The following is a 22,033-nucleotide window of genomic DNA, read 5'->3' on the forward strand; positions in this document are numbered from 1 at the left end:
TGGATCTCGATGAACGCGAGGAGCAATGTCGCGATACGATAAACCGCAATCGCGATAGGCTACAATCCGACCTTTATCAAAGTCGGAAACGTGATGGTACGCATTTCTCCTCCTTACACAACAGCAACGTTTCACCAGGCAAAGCCTGTCAACTGCTGTTTGTGTATGAGAAATCGGTTGGAAGCTTTCCTCGTGTCAGCACGTTGTAGGTGTCACCACCGGCGCCAACCTTGCGAATGATTTGTGTGTCACAGCATCTTCTTTCTGTCGGTTAAATTTCGCGTCTGTAGCACGTCATCTTCAGGGTGTAGCAATTTTAATGGCCAGTAGTGCAGATGGTTGTAATGTTCTGTCAGATCGGTGTAGTAGACCGGAGTCCTTGCGGCGAGGCCGTTATGCAACCCGCTGTGCTCGCCGACAGCGGAGTGGTCAGGCCGAGCGCCGCGATACGCGGGTGCGGCCATTGTGCCGTGCGGGCGCGTGTCGCCGCGCCGCGTGTCCTGCGGCCGGCCGTCCTCCTGCCGTTACTCGTATTTTTTCCCGCCACGGCAGGAGGACGGAGACAGAGACAGACAGGGACAGGGACAGGGAAGAAACAGGACGGGCGCGTCATTAGCGCGGCGGGGCGCCGCCGGTCGCCGGCCGGCCGCCTTTGTGGCCACGTGGCGCCTGTTTGTTTGTTTGCGGGCGGCTGTCGCGTGTCCGGGCCACGCCCACGGCTCGCAGCGGGCTTCCCGTTCCCGCATCACTCGATAAAGGGCCGCCCAGCGGGGTGTCTCTGCTTCGTTACAGCGATAATCATCAGTTTCGACTTGCGAGCGCTAACTGAAACGTTCCCACCGCGCTCCGGTGCACAAATGTTTGATCGCTTACGAGGGACTTCCACCAAAAGAAATAGAGATGGGGCCCCTCCACGCCCGCACCAACGTGGTGACCAAACCAAAAGTTCTACTGTCACCTCCGTAAACATGTTAGTTATCTAGTAGGTGGATCACAGGATGCTGGGCTGTGATGTTGTCCGTGCGTCTGGGTAAGGCTACGCATTAACACGGTCCATCAGGTGATAGATAGTGGACGAAACGCGAGTGAGGGTAGTGATTTGAAGAGCAGAGGGAAAAAAGTGCCATGGCTCGTGCTGTGGGAAAAAAAACCTCTGCGTCAGTGGGATGGGTAGTAAGAGCAGTAGTGGCTTACTAGCTGCGATAGCTCATGCAAGGTTGGATTTGTTAGTATAGGTATCATGCATCATTACCGTGACAAGCGATGGCGATGTGTCCCAGTTGCTGCGGCTGCTACTTTCCTGGAACAATCAAGATCGTTATACAGTAGTGGGAGATCGGCCATAGATCATCTCACTGTGTGGGGGATGTGTGGAGCTTGTTTGCATGCAGTGTACGGTACGGCTTCCCTGTGTGGTGCCAGTTATTCGGCAGTGTATTTCAGCTGGATATCCAGTAAATGCGTCTGATTAACAGGGGCTCGCCTGTGCCGTTATGTTTGCGTATGCTTGGCCATAGATGTTATGTCCTTGCAAGTACGTCATTTGGTCTTTTATGTTTCCATCTATGGTTGTGGTCGTAGTTCCCCAGATTCAGAATAAACGGGTTCTGCGAATGTCTGGAGTTTCTGTATGGTCTTGTGGTGAGTTTGTGGATTACCTCCGTGAGAGTCTCAAGTCGGTATTCCCGGTGTAGGTCCGCGATGCGTGTGTATCGTCGAGCATTGCTTATGATTTTGAGTACCTTGTTTTGTATGAGCAGCAGACGGCGCAGGCGTGTAGGCGCAGCGTATCTCCAGACGGGAGCTGCGTACGTCGTCAGGGGTCGGATAAGTGTCATGTACATGGACCTCGACACCCTTCTGTTCAGTGTGCTACGCCTGTTGAGCATAGGATAGAGCTGTTTGAGCCTCGCGCTAGCTCGGTTGGTCATGTGTTGTATGTGGTCCCCCCAGAGTAATTTCCGGTCCAGCCAGACACCGAGGTATTTGACTTTCTCGCGGAAACGTATTGGACGTGCATGTAGAGTTATTGGTCTGCAGTAGCGGTGTTTGCGCAGTTGCTTCTGTCTTTTAGTGAACAGAACGACTGACGCACACTCGTCCACCGTCGTAGTTGGCTCCCGTGCAGAACGTGCTGGACTGCAGCCGGTTTATACGTACTTGGAAACGACGTTAACGTTATCTTTTACGGACAAAAATGCACAACTGCAAGATATCAACCCCTGCAATCGATTCCGCACGGCCGGCCGCTATGGCCGAGCGGTTCTAGGCGCTCCAGTCCAGAACCACGCGGCTGCTATGGTCGCAGTTCGAATCCTACCTCGGGCATGGATGTGTGCGATGTTCTGAGGTTAGTTAGTTTGTAAGGTGTCAGGCAAATCAAACACCTTCCATGAAAACCCTGACATGCATAGCAAATCCGGCAGTATGTCACCTAGCTCCGAATGAGTCCTGACATTAAATTAACCAAAGTAATACGATCACGAGTGAGCAAATGAAATACCACAGACCAACACAAGAACGCCTAAATGCCTGTCATACCTTACCACCGTGAAACAGACGCAGTTCCAAGGGGAGAAACGAGAACAGAAGCCGAGAGCAGAGTCGTGTAAGCTAGAAGGCCCTACGATAAGGGACACCCACATAGCCTGCCGACCGCCAAGACCACCCCCAGCCCATGTCAAAAGTTTAAGCCCACCAGAACAGTATAGATCTTACGATAACACTAAAAGGGCCACACCAGCTGCAAGTTTTAGCGTGAGACTATACGCGTCTCTGTTACGTAGCAGACATTAAAAACATTGCCCCACCACGAAAAGTATAACGTTTCTCATTGGACAGACAGAATTTTTGTTCGCAGAGCTTAAAGTTAACATTGAGACCCTGATTGGTCAGCTGAAAACACAGCCAGATAGCTTTTCTTAAACCAACTTCGGTAAATTGTAGTAAAGAGAAGTTAGAGTGAGTTGCTACCAAGACGGCGAGGTGTGTGGAGCTGCGCCGCCCGCCGCCGCTGACGCTGCCTAACCACCGACAAGGTAATGACGCGCGCGATGCCGCATAAGAGCGCATAAGGCTTCACTCAGAACTGCAGAAGTCTCATCTGTTACATCGAGCGTCAATTAAAGCTCATGGTATTCACATTTGCTACTTGAAGTTAAAATCTGAAATGCGATGATTTTTCTGTTATATCAGCCAATGTAATTTACGACAAGTTAAATAAATAAAGATAATTGAGGCTCACTATAGACCATTTTGATACTTTTCTCTTTTATGAAACTTAATTTAAACCTAGATTATAGATGTGATATGGCATAGGTCAGCCTTCGATCCATTGTATAGCTTTGAAACCCATTCAGGGAATATTCGTTCACATTTTTGTCGAACGCACTTTGTTTTTATCATCCTGTATAAAATATTTCCTTTCATCAACAGCGCAATTTATAAACAATGTTTTGTGAGTAGAATAAAAATTCCAATGGTAAATTAACTGCTTTATCGACGTTATTTTACCAGCAAACTAAAAATAGGGAAGCCTTGAACCCCTTACACTAAATTTAGTTAGTATTAAGATTCTTTTACAGGGAGTGCACTGCAGCTGTCGATGAAATCATTAAGTATTTGATTACATCATCGCTAGTCTCACTGAACTCTTCTGAACTCTACATGTCATGTGTGGTCTGGCGTCTCCTTACCAGCAACAGGTCCCAGGTTCAACTAGTCAATTCCCTAAAAAACACGCTCAGAGCGTCGTTGCGCGAAAGTGGTAGGGAGACACGACTCAGAATAAACAGAAACCACGCAGAATGTTAGAAGGTTTACGTAGTTCTAAGTCTAGGGGACTGATGACCTCAGATGTTAAGTCCCATAGTGCTGAGAGCCACTTGAACATTTTGAGTCCGCACGGAAATTTGATACTCTACAATTATGATCATCTGAAAGTACAGCTTTTAAACTTCCGCACCCCCCTCCCCTCCCTCTCCCACCCTACAGCCGCCTAATGCCCAAGCACGAAGTTCTGTGTAGTGGAGTGACAACCAGAGCCCTCCTATTTGTGGGCTGTTGAAGGAGAGGGAAGAGGAAGGGGGGGGGGAGGGGATATATGGGCACATCTGCTCAAGATATTTTGAAATCCTGTTCGAAAACACATGTTATGCGAAAAATAATAATATTAGTGCGTGATGTGCTAACCTCACGCACATATACGCTCAATGTTATCTAAACAATATTCTCGTATTGTTATTCTGCATATATATATATATATATATACAGGGTGTTTTGGGAGGAAAGGTCAATATTTTACACACTGATAGTATAAAAAATTCTGAATAAAAAATGTCATATGAACATAGGTCCGCAAATGCTTCGTTAGGGAGGTATGGGTATTGAAAGGAACTTCAATTCTGCAAAATTGATGCGCCCCACGTGAACGTATACTCAATACAACTGGACCGTAACGTGATTTTCTTGTAAACAATGTTACAGAGAAGTACAGTTATGTTACACATTTTTACATAATGTTTATTTACTTTGCATTTAGTACATAATGCATTACAACATGCATGTTACATGTATTCAGTCGAAAAAGACGTACCACGTCTTTTTACAAGCGGCTTTAACATCGTACAGATGTTGTACAGCTCACCGAACAGGTTCGAATATCCCACCATGAACGTCAACGTACTTTTGCGCTCTAGCGATAACGTGTTGTGTTGCTTGTTCAATTGCCTGTGGTTGGTTCCTAATCATTTCAGCATCGTCCATGATACGACGAAGCAGTTCATCAAATGGTTCAAATAGCTCTGAGCACTATGCGACTTAACTTCTGAGGTCATCAGTCGCCTAGAACGTAGAACTAATTAAACCTAACTAACCTAAGGACATCACACACATCCATGCCCGAGGCAGGATTCGAACCTGCGACCGTAGCGGTCGCTCGGTTCCAGACTGTAGCGCCTAGAATCGCACGGCCACTCCGGCCGGCAGCGGTTCATCTCGTGTATTTACGTTCACTTTGCGCGCCTCTGATTTCATCCAACCCCATAAACAAAAATCTAAAGTTGTAAGGTCGGGTGCTCTTGGACGCCAGTCCAGCGATTAGGGCAGGTGCGGTTAAGATGGCCCTTCACACGTAAGGTAAGATGTGGAGGGACACTCTTGTGTTGAAAGTTCATTCCAATTCGCTTGGCTAAAGGAACGACTTCCAATAGTTCCACAAATGAATTTTCCAAAACAAATGCAGGTAGCTCTCTCCCATCAATCGCTGATTGATAGTAAAAAGACCTATCAAAAGGTTACGATCATGCCGCAACAAACATTTATGGCAAAACGACTTGGAAATTGCTGTCCACTGAAGCCTGTGTATTTTCCCGTGACTATCGATGATTATTGCGTGTGTTGTTTATTCCATGTCGTGAAAACTGGGCTTCGTCAGTGAATAGTATGTATGGAAGCAAATGACTATTCTCAACTACGCAGTGACAGAATTGAAGTCGTTGGGCATTGTCGCCAACGTGGAAATTTTGGACAAGCTGTATATGAAACGGATACAGGTTTTCCGCATGTAATATTCCCCATACACGTGTCTGTGACATTCGAAAGCAGGGACATTCTTCGTATGCTCGAACCGGGACTTCGCTCAACACTTGCGATAATTTCTTCCTGTTCTTGCAAAGTTTGTTGACGTGCACGCTCGGACGAAAAAATGTCTACTTGGAAGAGAGCTTGTTGCACGCAAAGTGATAAACACTTTGGTAAACACCCTGCGATCAGGTAATCGTCGAGTCGGAAAGCGCCTGTGGTACTCTTTTCTTGCAGCGGTGGCACTACCGTCCAGAAGTCATAAACATACACCATACCTGGGTATTCCTCATTCCTGTAGAAGTGTAGCATTGTTAGCAGCGCTTTTGCGAACACAGTTAACACCATACACTACACAGCTAACCGATCCGTCGCCGATACACTAAACAATGCGGCTTACACGGCACAACTGCGCAAACAGCAGGTGATTGCACCATGTGCTACGTACGTCACATGACCGTAATACATGGTAGGTTGCATAGAGTAAACATGGCATGTACCCGTGCATTGTTTGCAAGAAAATCAGATTACGGTGCAGTTGTATTGCGTATACGTCCACGTTGTGCACATCAATTTTACAGAATTAAAGTTCCTTTCAATACCCATATCTCCCTAACAAAGCATTTGCGGTCTTACGTTCATATAAGATTTTTTGTTCAGAATTACTTATACTATTTCTTATACTATTATATACTCATATACTCATTCCTTATACTATCACTGTTTAAAATATTGACCTTTCCCAAAATGACAAAATTCAATATATATTTCGAAATCAAAATGAATAAACCTAACCACTTGAAACATCATTATGAAATGAAGTTGATGACTTCCAATTTGCAATTTAATCATGTCATTTGCTCTGACATTAGGGCATCTCCTGAAAATGTTCTACAATTTAGTAGCGCCAGCTTTAAAATTCAAAAACACCTAACGCACAACGCAGATGTTAAAAATTAAATAGCGCTAAGCTACTTGTTTAATGACACATCCATTCGTGTAATTCATTTACACTGCATTTATGAATCGCAAAATATAAATATTCAAAGCAGCGAGATCTCTGGCACCAGATACCGGTTCAAAATCGCGCACTTTCACACAGTGAACAAAGCATGTTACCAATGTCAATAAAGTATTTCAGAAACCTTTTACTCATTCCGCTGTACAGTACTTTGCGCTCGGGGATTACGCAGTTGTAGTGGGGCGTAAGAGATAAACAATAGGTGCACGCGGAAGTTTAGAACCAGTACTTTGAGAGGATCATAACAGCGCGCTGTTGGAATTATGGGCTAAATTTTCGGTCGGAATCGATTGCTCGGGCAGATGTCTCGTAATTGTGTTTTCTTTTTATCCTTGTTTCCTTGGAAGCACTTTCACGTTCCGCGTTCTGCTTCATCAAAGTAAATGATATATCTAGTTTTGCGCATCTGCTCGACGACCCTTCTTGAAGACTGGGACTACCTGTGCTCTTTTCCAATCATTTGGAACCTTCCGTTCCTCTAGAGACTTGCGGTACACGGCTGTTAGAAGGGGGCAAGTTCTTTCGCGTACTCTGTGTAGAATCGAATTGGTATCCCGTCAGGCCCAGTGGACTTTCCTCTGTTGAGTGATTCCAGTTGCTTTTCTATTCCTTGGACACTTATTTCGATGTCAGCCATTTTTTCGTTGGTGCGAGGATTTAGAGAAGGAACTGCAGTGCGGTCCTCCTCTGTGAAACAGCTTTCGAAAAAGGTGTTTAGTATTTCAGCTTTACGCGTGTCATCCTCTGTTTCAATGCCTTCATCATCCCGGAGTGTCTGGATATGCTGTTTCGAGCCACTTACTGATTTAACGTAAGACCAGAACTTCCTAGGATTTTCTGTCAAGTCGGTACATAGAATTTTACTTTCGAATTCACTGAACGCTTCACGCATAGCCCTCCTTACGCTAACTTTGACATCGTTTAGCTTCTGTTTGTATGAGAGGTTTTGGCTGCGTTTAAACTTGGAGTGAAGCTCTCTTTGCTTTCGCAGTAGTTTCCTAACTTTGTTGTTGTACCACGGTGGGTTTTTCCCGTCCCTCACAGTTTTACACGGCACGTACCTGTCTAAAACGCATTTTACGATTGCCTTGAAATTTTTCCATAAACACTCAACATTGTCAGTGTCGGAACAGAAATTTTCGTTTTGATCTGTTAGGTAGTCTGAAATCTGCCTTCTATTACTCTTGCTAAACAGATAAACCTTCCTCCCTTTTTTTATATTCCTATTAACTTCCATATTCAGGGATGCTGCAACGGCCTTATGATCACTGATTCCCTGTTCTGCACATACAGAGTCGAAAAGTTCGGGTCTGTTTGTTATCAGTAGGTCCAAGATGTTATCTCCACGAGTCGGTTCTCTGTTTAATTGCTCGAGGTAATTTTCGGATAGTGCACTCAGTATAATGTCACTCGATACTCTGTCCCTACCACCCGTCCTAAACATCTGAGTGTCCCATTCTATATCTGGTAAATTGAAATCTCCACCTAAGACTATAACATGCTGAGAAAATTTATGTGAAATGTATTCCAAATTTTCTCTCAGTTGTTCCGCCACTAATGCTGCTGAGTCGGGAGGTCGGTAAAAGGAGACAATTATTAACCTAACTCGGTTGTTGAGTGTAACCTCCACCCATAATAATTCACAGGAACTATCCACTTCTACTTCACTACAGGATAAACTACTACTAACAGCGACGAACACTCCACCACCAGTTGCATGCAATCTATCCTTTCTAAACACCGTCTGTGCCTTTGTAAAAATTTTAGCAGAATTTATCTCTGGCTTCAGCCAGCTTTCTGTACCTATAACGATTTCAGCTTCGGTGCTTTCTATCAGCTCTTGAAGTTCCGGTACTTTACCAATGCAGCTTCGACAGTTTACAATTACAATACCGATTGCTGCTTGGTCCCCGCATGTCCTGGCTTTGCCCCGCACCCGTTGAGGCTGTTGCCCTTTCTGTACTTGCCCGAGGCCATCTAACCTAAAAAAAAAGCCCATCCCACGCCACACAACCCCTGCTACCCGTGTAGCCACTTGTTGCGTGTAGTGGACTCCTGACCTATCCAGCGGAACCCGAAACCCCACCACCCTATGACGCAAGTCGAGGAATCTGCAGCCCACACTGTCGCAGAACCGTCTCAGTCTCTGATTCAGACACATCTCGTGTCATCTTGCTGGTGTCTGTTGCGAATTTATGACAACTGCGCCCAGTGAAATTTTCGTCCATACAATAATCTGTGAAATTCGCGCGCAGTGTTGCTGGAATCTGTCAGCTCGTTAAGTCACGGCCTACCTGCCTCCCGAAAATCCTGGTCCACGGGAAACGCTCCCTGTGATTGTACTCCTAATATCCTCGTCCACCCCAGTGGACATGATCTGCCTGGATGAGACAGGTACTGTGGTTTACGTCTGCTGGAGTTTGGTGCTGCCTGCAGTGAGGTGCTGTTCCATCCTGTCAGAGACAAGTCAACGACGCCATGCAAAAGACCAGCAACGCGAACATCGTGGCGCCGGAAGAATGGTCGATATGACGGTCTACGATACGTGCTCTTACCTACACATACTGCAGTGACTGTAATCGCTTTAACGTTTAAGTCCTGCTTCTCCCTCTTTTAAGATGTATACATGAAATAAAAACATGTTATGCTTTAATTCTTTAATTTTTTTCTTGTTAGTATGTCAGTTATTTTATAATTCATGCTCTGTCCTTTTAAAGCGATTCGCCGATCGCCGCGAAGCAGCAGTCGTTGTTGGTAAATGGCGATGTGCAAACACATTCTAACTCCTAGCAGCAGCTGCCGTCAGCCTGCCATGGATGCAGCCACGCACAGAGGTTGCGCCCATGTGGTGTTAGGGGTGGGAACAGAAGCTGGATACAGCTCATGGGGCTTATGTACTCGCATACTCGCATTTAGTTGGTATGACAACGCATATTACGCAGATAACATGTACCATATGATGATTCGTGGACATGAACCAGTTTTTTGTTATTCTAAAGTACGATTTCTCAGGAACCATGATTTTTTAATTTCTCTTTCTAATTTGGTTTTCTACGTTTTCCTTTGTAGTTTTTGATGATTCGGTCAGTAGTAAGAATTTTGTAATTGCGTCAGACAGCAATAACATAAATTAAGAATCATTTCCGACTGTAAAAATTTTGGCATTTACACTTGTAGATCGGGCATCTCGAGTCCCCTTCATCACTACAACACATCAGAGACTTTGGCTGTTCTACCTGCTTGGCAAATTGCGGAGTTCGGAGAGGGAGATTGGATTATTTGATGTTTCTATGACCTTTATTGGGCACAAATTGCAAGCGGGCTCAATTTAACAGACACCTTTGTTACCAAGTTTCTGCAGCTGGCCTTGTTTTCTGTTCTCTTAAGGGGCTCCGGAAAGGCTCAAAATCATGAAAAGTTCAATTTTTACTTTTTTGCGTTTTCCGAATCTGCAGACTATTACCTTTTAATGGATATATAATTTATTCAATTCCGAAGACTACAACTATTTTTAAATTTTTTTTGAAATGTGTTCTACATGGGCGTGACCCACTGTGGCGCTGTTAAACTGCTGTCAAATGGTGTTATTATTAACGTCCGTGTTCATCAGGTACATTTTAGTGATTTGAGATAAAGTATGTGTTGTGGCTAACCTGTGATGGTTCAATATATATCGCTGGTGTGATTGTCGATTGTTTCATGTTTATTTACTCTGTCGTTATCTCGAAAACATTCGTAATTAATTCTGTTTCTTGAGTCTCTGTTTTGTTGAAGTATAATAATGAGTAAAAGTAAAGTTGCTGTTGCGACTTTCAATGATGGCAACATTGTAAGGTGCAAGGTATTTAGAAATATGGGAATGAAGATAGGTTCTAACATGGTACGAGCGATGCTTGCTTTAGACAAGGAACGCCTTCGGGCTGCAGACAGGGCTGTAAAGAGTCTAGAAATACAAGCAAGAGTAAACAGGAGGAGGAACAAGAGGAAGCTGGAGGAGGAGTTTGCAGAGGATGAAGATAATCCATCCTATAGACCTGGAATGCACTAAAAAGTTAATCCAATCTTTGTCGCTCGATTCCCAAAACTTTTATTTTCTCATACTAATTACATGTTTTCTAAGGATCTTCCAAACATATTTGTTTCAAACTTCCAGTAAATGTTACACAGTACCTTCTGCATAATTTAACACAGCCTTTTTCCACAAAACTGCATATTTTTGAATATATAAATAAAAAATTGCAAAAAAATGTTGTGAATTTTCATTACAATTGAAAAAAAATCATCTTTAATAACTGAACTAAAATTTTGTAAAATCCCTGTGTTAAGTTGTAGCCCATATTCCAATAAATAATCTGTAAAAAGTTCAACTTCCTACCTCAAATACTCTGTGAGGAAAGATGTCATTTATAAGCGTTATTTTAACATTGCAAGTATAGGGCGTTCCGGAGCCCCTTAAGGTGCGACTCGAATGCAATTAGTGAAAAGGCCACATCCTCATATTCCGAGTCGTCTGTTCAACAACTAAAGTTCACCAAGTACATGAGTGTCATGGAGGCTACATCGACTCTGCTAACGTACTTTCATGAGCTTAATAAGATATCTGAGTATTCTTTTTTGAAGGATCGTTCAGTGTTCACCTATTTTCCAAAAAACTTGCTCGCATTTTACCAGCAATAAAGGTTCTCTGTCTGTATACTCACCTTCTTTTGTATATCTCAACTGCAAATTAGTAATCTAGATACCTATTTAACGAATGTGTCATTCAAAAATCTAACATCGGAGAGCTATTTCCAAATGAACTGTTTTTCCCTCTCAAGACTGGTGGCAGGGGATCTTCTCGTACTCTACAGAAAAAGGAAAGATGGAAGATTCCGACCTCGAGGAAGATCAGTTTGGATACCGGAGAAATGTAGGAATACGCAAGGCAATACTGATCCTGTGACTTCTATTAGGAGATAGATTAAGGAAAGACAAAACATTTACAGCATTTTAGACTAAGAGAGAGCTTTTGACAATGTTGCCGCCGGCCGCGGTGGTCTAGCGGTTCTGGCGCTGCAGTCCGAAACCGCGGGACTGCTACGGTCGCAGGTTCGAATCCTGCCTCGGGCATGGGTGTGTGTGATCTCCTTGGGTTAGTTAGGTTTAAGTAGTTCTAAGTTCTAGGGGACTTATGGCCTAAGATGTTGAGTCCCATAGTGCTCAGAGCCATTTGACAATGTTGCCTGGAATACTCACTTTGAAACGCTGAGGGTAGCAGGGGTAAAATAAGGGACCGAAAGGCTATTTATAACCTGAACAGAAAACAGTTGGTAGTTACATTAGTCGAGGGGCATGAAAGGGAAGCAGTGGTTGAGAAGGGAATGAGATTGGGCTGTAGCCTATTCCAGATGTTACTCAATCTGTACATTGAGAATGCAGTAAAGGAAACCAAAGGAAAATTTGGAGTAGGAATTAAAGTTCAGCGAGAAAAACAAAAAACTTTGAGGTTTGCTGATGACATCAGAGGGAGCAAAGGACTTGCGAGAGCAGTTGAACGGAATGGACAGTGACTTGAAAGGAGGATATAAGATGAACGTCAAACAAAAGCAAAACAAGGATAATGAAATGTAATCGAATTAATTCAGATGATGCTGAGGGAATCAAATTGGGAAACGAGTCACCTAAAGTAGTAGACGAAATTTACTATTTGGGCAGCAAAATAACAAGTAATGGCTAATGTGTAGAGGATGTAAAATGTAGACTAGCAATGGCAAGAAAAGCGTTTCTGAATAAATGAAATCGGTTAATATCTAATATAGATTTAAGTGTTCGCAAGCCTTTTTTGAAGGTATTTGTATGGATTGTAGCTATGCAAGTGTAACGTCCCCTTAGAAAAATTGTATACGAGACTGTGCTTAAACTGACACAATATTTTTAGCGCAACGCAATCTGACTTTCAAAAATCTCTACAAAAGAATGGCCCTGACTAACATTAACCTATACGTTTCACAAATCACTTACCTCACCAAAAATCTTCCTTACTCGAATTACTGCAATACAGCGAGCGCCACTACTGCCAGCTAAATAAAAGATTCAAACTACGAAAGGCACTAACTACTGATAGGCATAGTTAGCAAATGAAAGATTTTAATAGAGAACAAACAATGTATTTACCTTAATATCATCAAAAGTCATAATATATGTAATTTCAAAACTCCGCCATCTTTCTCCTCACATCCACCACTACTGGCGGCTCACCTCTAACTGCGCAACGCTACGCGCTGTTCACATCCAGCTGCTGCTGCCCAACACTACAATGGCAGACAACAATGCAAACTAGCCACAGACTGCACACAGCACAGGCAGTGATTTTCATATAGAGCGCTACGTAACGTTGCCAATAAGAAAACATAAACAGCCTACTTACACATGGAAGTAAAACATGGACGATAAACTAGACAAGAATAGAATAGAGGTGTTTGAATTGTAGTGCTACAGAGGAATGCTGAAGATTAGATGGGTAGATGATTTAGCTAATGAGATGGTACTGAATAGAACTGGAAAGTAAAGAAATGTGTGGGACAACCTGACTAGAAGAAAGGATCGGTTGGTAGGACACATTCTGAGACATCAAGAGATCACCAATTTAGTACTGTAGGAAAGCGTTCCGGGTAAAAATCGCAGAGGAAGACCAAGATATGTATACAATAAGCAGATTGAGAAGGATGTAGGTTGCATTAGTTAGTCAGAGATGAAAAGGCTTGAAAAGGATACAGCATGGAGAGTTACATCAAACCATTCTTCAGACTGAAGACCAGAATAACAACAACTCGTAGGAGACGAAACTTCAAAATTTCAACTTTGATACTAATATGTAATACGGAAATGTACCCTTACAACAAAAACGCTAATTCCACCTACAGACCCTCACGAGCAAGGTGGAATTATAAAAACTTCTTGTCCTCCAAACTCAAGTTTTTAGAACATTAATACATCGTGTCTGTTACCTACTCGTGCGACGCTGCGCACTAACTTGCAAGAACGAAATGCGAGCCAGATCCGGACCGAATCCTAGCAGGAAATAATAGAACGTAGTTGGTGCAACGGCCATCTTCAGTAGGGTTTTAGGCGCTTTCTTGGGTCGTTTAGGCAAATGATGGGCTGATCCCCACTTTACGCTTCGGAAAATACGATACACATACAGTTGAAACATGATAACACACACAAACAGTTAAAACACGATAACATAACGAAGTTAACACGATTCACAGACGGGTGGCTTCCCCCCAGTTAACCGACGACTGCGGCGAACAGCAAGGGTATCTGGCCGCAAAATTAAATGAAAATAAAAATTTGCCAAAACGTGAGTACAGAGGAGCCTTACTACACCGGGTAATAGCTAACGAAAAGGAAAGGAGAATACATCGTCTCTATGAATGCGGAAGTTAAAAGTCATAGTAATATTGACTGCCTGCTGTCTTTATAACGTCCGCTACACCTTCTTGGAAGAAAATACATTTTATTTGCTGTTTCGAAGTCAGAAAGATTGGATAATGTGCTCTTACTTAGTGGCTACGGGGGGGGGGGGGGGGGGCTTTGCAAAAATCCAAGGAAAATTCATTGATTAGTTTGTGTTAGCTTTGGCTTGGTAGCATGGCAGTTGAAATAATTAATCAGAACAGGCAGCCTCTCAAAATAATTTTCATTTCCGAACTCACTCACTTTCGTGTTTTTAGATTACCTGTTTCGAGTGTCTCGGAACGTCTTCGTTACATAAATATGCCGCATAGCGGGACCAGAGCACACTGACGTGAAGACAGCCGCTTGGGACAGCCGAAACCGGCAATCTAAGAATCTTGATTGTGACCACAAACAAAAATTATTTCAGCACATATACTGTTCGTCTCCAAGCGGCAGACTGACGCATTTCATTGACGATATTCTACTCTGTTGCTACGTTCAGCGATTCCGCAGTTACCACCCACACAGCCCCTTTGTATTGCTATTATTTTAGTGCTGTCCTAATAATTCGATGAGTTGTGGATCACTCATTTACAGAAGCCAAAGTCGATACTGGCGAGACACTGGAAATGATTGCAGTAATTTGCCCTACATTAGTCCTGTTGGTCAGACACGCGGACACAGCTATCGCTTCAATTGTCGCACTGGTGTCTGCTACTCCAGTTTGCACAACAACAAGGCCTGGCAAAAACTTCAAGACAAGCATGAGTGCAATCATCAAAGCCACTGACTATCAATAGAGCAGCATCCATACAACATACAACAAAACACATCAATATCGAGATATTTGAGTGAAACTGAAATCGAATTATCGTAATATGGTAATTCTGCTCCATTTATGAGAATGTATTATATGACGAGTTTGGCTTTAGACAAGGTAAATCAGATCTGAGACTGTGCTTGATAATTAAAGTAAGACTTATGAAAACTCGGGACAACTTCATAGGATTCGTAGACTTGGAACACCGTAAGGTGTTCGAAATTCTCAAAAAAAATAGGTGTGAGCTATAGCTAAGGACGTTATGATAGTCAAAAATTAACAATAAAAATAGCAAAGCAAAAGACAAGGACTGGGATTATAAAATGCGTCAGGCAAGAATACAGTCTTGCTCCCCTACTGCTCCACATGTTCACCCAACAGACAATGACGGAAATAACAGAAAGATTCATAAGTGCGGCTAAAATTCATTGCAATAATACAAATGATAAGAATCGATAATATTGTTGTGCACAGTGTAAGAGAAGTATAGAGAGCTGTACTGAGAAAAAACTATAGAGGAATACGAATTCGGGTGTACACTATCTGATCAGAAGCACCAACACACGCCAATGTAATGCAAAACTGATCACTGGATGTAACGAGAGCCGGACCCGCCAACATAGAAGGAGGCTTGGAGTACCGTGTTGTCAGTAAAGACACAGAAACAGCATAAAGGGTGGGCAAGGAGAGCTCGGCGACTTCGAAAGGGACTGACCACTGGATACCACTTGGGTAACAAATCCATCAGGAACTTTTCGACGCTTCTAAAGCTGCGCAAGTAGAATGCTGGTGATGTGAAGTGGAAACTGAAACGCCCTGCTTAAAGTCCGCAGGACAGAACAGGTAGTTGGAATTGTGCAAAGAGGCCAAAAGGGGGCTGTCAGTTACACTCAAACACATACAACTTTGTCCAAACAATAAATCAAAAATGTTTGAACTTAGTTATCGACTGAATAAACCACACTATCTCTGCCTTAAGGGCACAACCACTTAAATTTAAAAACAGCTGAAAGCCATTAACTTAAAATTCAGACTGAAAACGGAATATTTAGAAGGCAGAAGGCCTCACGTAAGTAAGTTCTATAACTTGGCTGAAGGCCCAACAAATCTAACACTTGAAAAGCAAACAAGTTTAATTTAAAGACGGCTGAAGACCCATGATTTAAGACTACAGGTAAAATTAATTTAAAGAAAACACAAGGCAGAAGGCCTTATCTTTAATTAGGCTGAAGGCCCCACACAGTCCGATACTTGAAAGACAACAACTTTTATCCAAAAAATGGCTGAAGGCCGATGACTTAAAAAAACTAAAATAATTTTTAGTGGGCAGAAGGCCCAAAGATTTATCTTTAAACAATATTTCCACAGACTGAAGCCCCAAACAATCTAAGATTTAACACTTAAGGAATTTAAACTTTAAAGCGGCTGAAGGCCAGTTATTGAAAAATACAACTACAATAAATTTTCAAAAGGCAGAAGGCCCAAAACTGTATCCAAAAAAAATATTTTAATAGAGGCTGAAGGCCCAAACAATGCAAGACTTGACAAATAAGGAACTTTGTTTTAAAGCGGCTGAAGACCCATTGTTTAAAACACAACTAAAAGAATACAAATTCGAATCATCGGCTATAGGTCATTAAATTACACAATCAAACACCAATAAGAAAATGCAGTACAGCCAGCGGCGCTCAGACGTTTCCGGGGGTCGGTCTGCACTTGAAATATTAACGTTCGCTTGGGGAGACAGGTAGTCGGCCCAGCTATATCCCGTCCGCCGGTAACCCAACCAAGAGACAGTCAACCTACCCACCGACAAGACGACTTGCTTTCCACCCGACCAGTACACAAGGAACTCCACAGCCAAAACGTAAAAGGCGTATCCGCCCACAACCAGTATGCATAAACAATCAAAACTACACACACGTGTTGGACAGGGACAACACAGTAAGGAAAGGACACTGCCTGTATGTTACGTCAGCGGCCAGGGCAGGTAACCGGAACGCTAACGGCCACAAGGGAGAAAATTCCGCTGGTGCACTTGGACGTCAAATAACCAAAATTCAGTTAAACTCCACCGGATGGTGGCCAAACTTTCGACAACTCGAACACTCGCTGTTGCTCACCGCAATACCCCCAAACAGCCAACCATGAAAACCAACGGCACAATGTGAACAGTCTGGCTTCGGTAATTAAATCATCACTCAACTTCGATGTCCTGGGTCAGTGAGCCACGAGCCGCGTAGCAATGGGAACAGCTCCCACACTCTCCGACACTGCGTACAGACCGGCAGCGGGCCTGGCCCACTGCGCCGCCCGGGGATTTCCTGGCTGAACCACACCAACCGACCGACTGCTCAGAGCCGACAAGACTTAAAATAACTTGTCAGTAAAAATCATACAAACTACACACAGTTTTACGAACACTTGCACGAAGAACTAGACAATGCTAACGGCAGTGACTGTACAATAGCAGTGACGAATCACGCGTCGGCACACACAGCCAACCCATAAGCGATCGGCGTCCAAATACACGTCGTCCGGCAAGACGACCGACCGACGACCAGCCAAAGTCGTCCCCACTCCAATCGTGTGTGTCGGCAAACGTCGGACGAGTCATGGTGGTCCTGACCTCACTGCTGCCGCGCCCCGACCGAACTTGAGCCGCGTGCCAACTCCAACACTGCCAGGTCCGACCTCGCTGCTGGCACGTTACAACTAGACTTGGCCACTGTTTCTATGTTTCGATACAGTGTATCGATACGTGGAACTGTTTCAGTGTTTCGGAACGGCTGTGGTTCACTGTTTCGAAACAGTGGTGTTTCATTCCGCCCCTGTCTCGGATATCCGGACCAGATTCGATCTCGAGCCAGACACAGAAACTGTATCGTTGTTTCAGAATAAGGCTGTTTCAGTCCACCTGTGCTTGGAACGGACTGATTGTATCGAGACAGTGATGTTTCATTCCGCTCTGTGTCGGACGAGATTTGGGCTCGGCACAGGTACTGAAACACAACATACCACTTCGTGAAACACTTTCAAGAGTGTCGAAATCGTTTTGACAAGCAATAGCATGAAGCTTAAGATATCCGAAAATAAAGCTTCGTTTCTAGATGACAGTCCTATTCCGAAATAGCGTAACATTTGCTTTATAAACATTAACCAAACAATAAAACAACGCGTACTATTCACATTCAAAATAATAAATATGTGAAAATCATTCAGTTAAATTACACTTTTTTTTATAACATACGTTTCTCTGTTCAAGTACAGTAATCATATTAAGAAACGCAAGTAAGCCTAGAACATTTTGAATAAAAAAAACGCGTAGAGTGACAGTTATTATACATATACATAAATTTAATGTAGGTATAATTGCAAGCAATTTGTTTGACATATCACTGATAGTGTAATGGTGAACGGGAAGGGCTGGAAAGCATGGTGAACTTATAGTAACGGTTCGAAACACCTTGAAAGACAAAATTTTTTCTGTTATATTTCGTTATTTATTCGAATTATTTGGCATTATTTGTGAGTCTATAGTCACTGTGACTACTATCCACAACGATTCCCTTTGTGTGCATGGGAATTAGGAGGATGGGTATATTCCCATACTAGCGGAATGTGGGAATCCCAGTACCATATCCGTTGTTTCTGCAGTTCGCTCCCACCTCCAGTTCCGTTCGTGGTGGTTCTTCTGTCTTCAGCTATGGCTATCCTCATTATGAAAGTCACGACACGAAAGCAGCGTATTTGCTGCATGAAATACGAAACTGCTAAGACGCCTAAGTGATAGTTTCATACTTTCTGCGATATGATTAGCGCTCTCGCACCTCATTTGTGTTTATATGGACATACCTATACAGTAGACATTCAATATGATAAAATGTCTAGGTTTATTAGATTACAAAACACAAACTGTTTCACTGTTTCGAAACAGCGTTTCGAAACATTACATTGTACTGTTTCATTTGTTTCGAAACAGTTACGTGTTTCAGTTTGCCCATCTCTAGTTACAACCGACTGCCGATCCGAACTAATTCCGAACACACGACAACCGGCAAGTAATAGCAGTCAGCAATGATAATACGCCAGGGCTTATGTCGATAAGCGCCGTTGCTGCCGCTCACGGGCAGGCAAGGAGGCGACTCAGTGACACCAGTAATTGAAATTAACATAACGAGGTGATAGTACAGTAAAAACAGGATGTCAAATGAGATATGGCACGAACACGAGCTACGCAAGGCTCAGAAACGAGAAGGAACCAAGACCAGGCGGATCTCAAGAAGACTACTGATGGACAGGGACCGTCGAGATTGGTGGGGAATTGTTGTAAAAAATCGCATGAAATCAGCGGGAGGAATCATTAGTCAGTTCCAAAGGGATACTAGCAGCCCAGGTAGCACAATGACTGTACCTAGGAAGTTGAAAAGAATGGGGTATAAAGGTCGAGCAGCTCCTCGTAAGCCACACATTATGTTGCCAGAGCTAAGCGCTGGTTGAGCTGATTTAAACAGCGACGTCACTGGACGAATTGAGGTGGAGCGAAGAACAACGCTGCAACCTGCGGCAATACGATGGGGAGGGGGGGGGGGTTGTGTTTGGCGAATGGCTGGGAAACCTTACGTACCATCGAGTGTAGTGCGGAGTAGGTGTCTTGTCATATGGCAACGTTTTTCGTGGTTAGTGTGCGGTTACTGCGATAAAGGAAACGCTAAATCGGATGAATACGAGCACATTTTACAGAGACGTATGCTGAATACAGTAGGGGAACAGTTCAGAGTCGATTTTTATCAGCATTGCAGTGAACCCTGTTATAAAGAGGTATCCTTCTGCTGGGTGCCTGGTCATGTCGGCATATGGGGTAATGAACAGGCTGATCGGACTGCCAAGGAGGCCTGCAGAGAGCCGTATGTGGTCCAGTGTCCTATCCCCTTGCAGTCCGTCATCGCTGCACTCCACAGGAAGTGCATAGAGTTGTCGGAGGACGAATGGCTGGCGGTGACGGCCAATAAACTGCGGTCGGTAAAGTCAAACACTCGTCCGTGGCGTTCCTCCTGCCGGCTGCTCAGGCGGGAAGAGGTGGCCCTCACACGCTTCGGATCGGGCACTGTCCTCTGACACATAGCTATTTATTACGGCGGGAGGATCCTCCGTTTAGTGATGTTTGTGGTGTGCACATTTCTGTCCGGCACATTTTAACAGACTGCGTTTTATACCGTGATGCAAGGGCAGAAGCACAAGTTGATGGGGATCTGCCCTGTGTTTTAGCTAACGATGAGACTTGTGCTTCTAGGGTTTTTAAGTTTTGTGATGTGTCTGGAGTCTGGCCTAAACTTTTGGGCTGGCGGTTTTAGTGTCTTGCAGAGTGGCTGACTCCTCCCTTTTTTCCTTGCGGTCAGCCAGCCACTTCCATCTGCACCATTGTTTTAGCTCCCTCTACCTTTTTCTTCCTGTGTTGTCCATGTTTTCCTGCTGACGCCCTGCTTCATCCCACTCTTCGGTGTGGGTGGGCACATATTTTTCAATGATTGTTCCCCGTGTTTTTTGTTCCGTTTGATGTAAATGTTCTGAGTTTTTTTCTTGGCACCCGTCTCACTATGGTACTGAACGGGCGCTGAAGACCTTGCTGTCGTGCGCCCACAAAACCCTTCTACTTCTACTACTACTACTGTTATAAAGTGGCACCTATCAGTCAATGATTAGTCAAGAATAACTTTCATGAAATGGACTGACCTGCTCAGAGCCTCGATCTGAACCCAATGGAACATCTTTGTGATGAGGTAGAACGTCGAATTCGGTCCAGATCCCAACACCCAACGTCATTACATTCTCTCGTTTGACTCTCGAGGAGGAATGGGTTGCCATTCCTCTAGAGACATTCAGACAGCTCACCGATTGCGTCTCCAGCAAGTTCAAATCGCCACAAAGACGAATGGTGAACACACCCATATTTATGACCCCTAATAGGTCTCCGAAAACTTTCGAACATAGTGTATGCAACAGGCAATTGAAGAAGTTGGGTGTAAGTGATACTGGTTCAAATGGCCCCGAGCACTATGGGACTTCAGTCCCGTAGAACGTAGAACTACTTAAACCCAACGACATCACACACATCCATGCCCGAGGCAGGATTCGAACCTGCGACCGTAGCGGTCGCGCGGTTCCAGACTGTAGCGCCCAGAACCGCTCGCCACCCCGGCCGCCCTATAAGTGATTAAGATGAGGAGATTGGCACAGTGGAGCTGCGTCAAACAGGTCAGGAGATTGGTTGGTTAGTCGATTTCTGGCAGCGGACCAAACAGCAAGGTCATCGTTCCCATCGGATTAGGGAAGGATGGGGAAGGAAGTCGGCCGTACCCTTTCAAAGAAACCATCCCTGCATTTGCCTGAAGCGACTCAAGGAAATTACGGAAAATCTAAATCGGGATGGCTGGACGCGGGTTTGAACCGTTGTCCTCCCGAATGTGAGTCCAGTGTCCTAACCACTGCGCCACCACGCTCGGTAGGTCAGAAGAGTGATGACAGAAAAAAAAAGAAAATTATTCACTGATATTGTCACTGTAACGCCGCTCCCATTCTCTCCCCACTGCTGTCCCTTCCACTGCCTCCGTCCTCCGCCCGTCAGACTCGCCCGAAGAATATAGAGCAACCGACAAAAACTCTTCTGGAATCACTTTTCACCATTTTCGCTTCAGTGTTTGTGACGTGTGTGCGTCGGCTGTATGCTGTGCAGTAGCGATACTGTCTGCCCGGTGTATACATTGTATACACAAAAAAGGTTCGCAAGTACCAGCGAACAAATGTCCTGTTTTGTCTGCGGGGAGAAATGTGTGTGTGTGTGTGTGTGTGTGTGTCCGCCTGCAATCGTGTCGGCTCCCCGCAGAGCCTCACAAACTATCCGACGGAAATCCCCCGCACGCGCGCTGCAAATATATTTATGGAGGCTGAGCGTTTGTTATGAGGGAGGGCAAAGGGTGCGCCTCGCTGCGGGGGATTATGCTGATGGCGTTTTTGTGTGTTTTCGACGGCCTTTGTCGGCCTCACGTCCGGCGCCGCGCTGTGCGCGTGTGCATACACGGCGGCGTATTGTCGCACTGAGCGGGTGTGCGCCACTTGCCGGCTTTGCGGCCTCTCCGCGTTCATTTAGTCCGCGCGCGGCTCTCCTTGTTCAT

This window comes from Schistocerca cancellata, chromosome 7 (genome assembly GCF_023864275.1).
Source record: "Schistocerca cancellata isolate TAMUIC-IGC-003103 chromosome 7, iqSchCanc2.1, whole genome shotgun sequence".
Taxonomy (NCBI): Eukaryota; Metazoa; Arthropoda; class Insecta; order Orthoptera; family Acrididae; genus Schistocerca; species Schistocerca cancellata.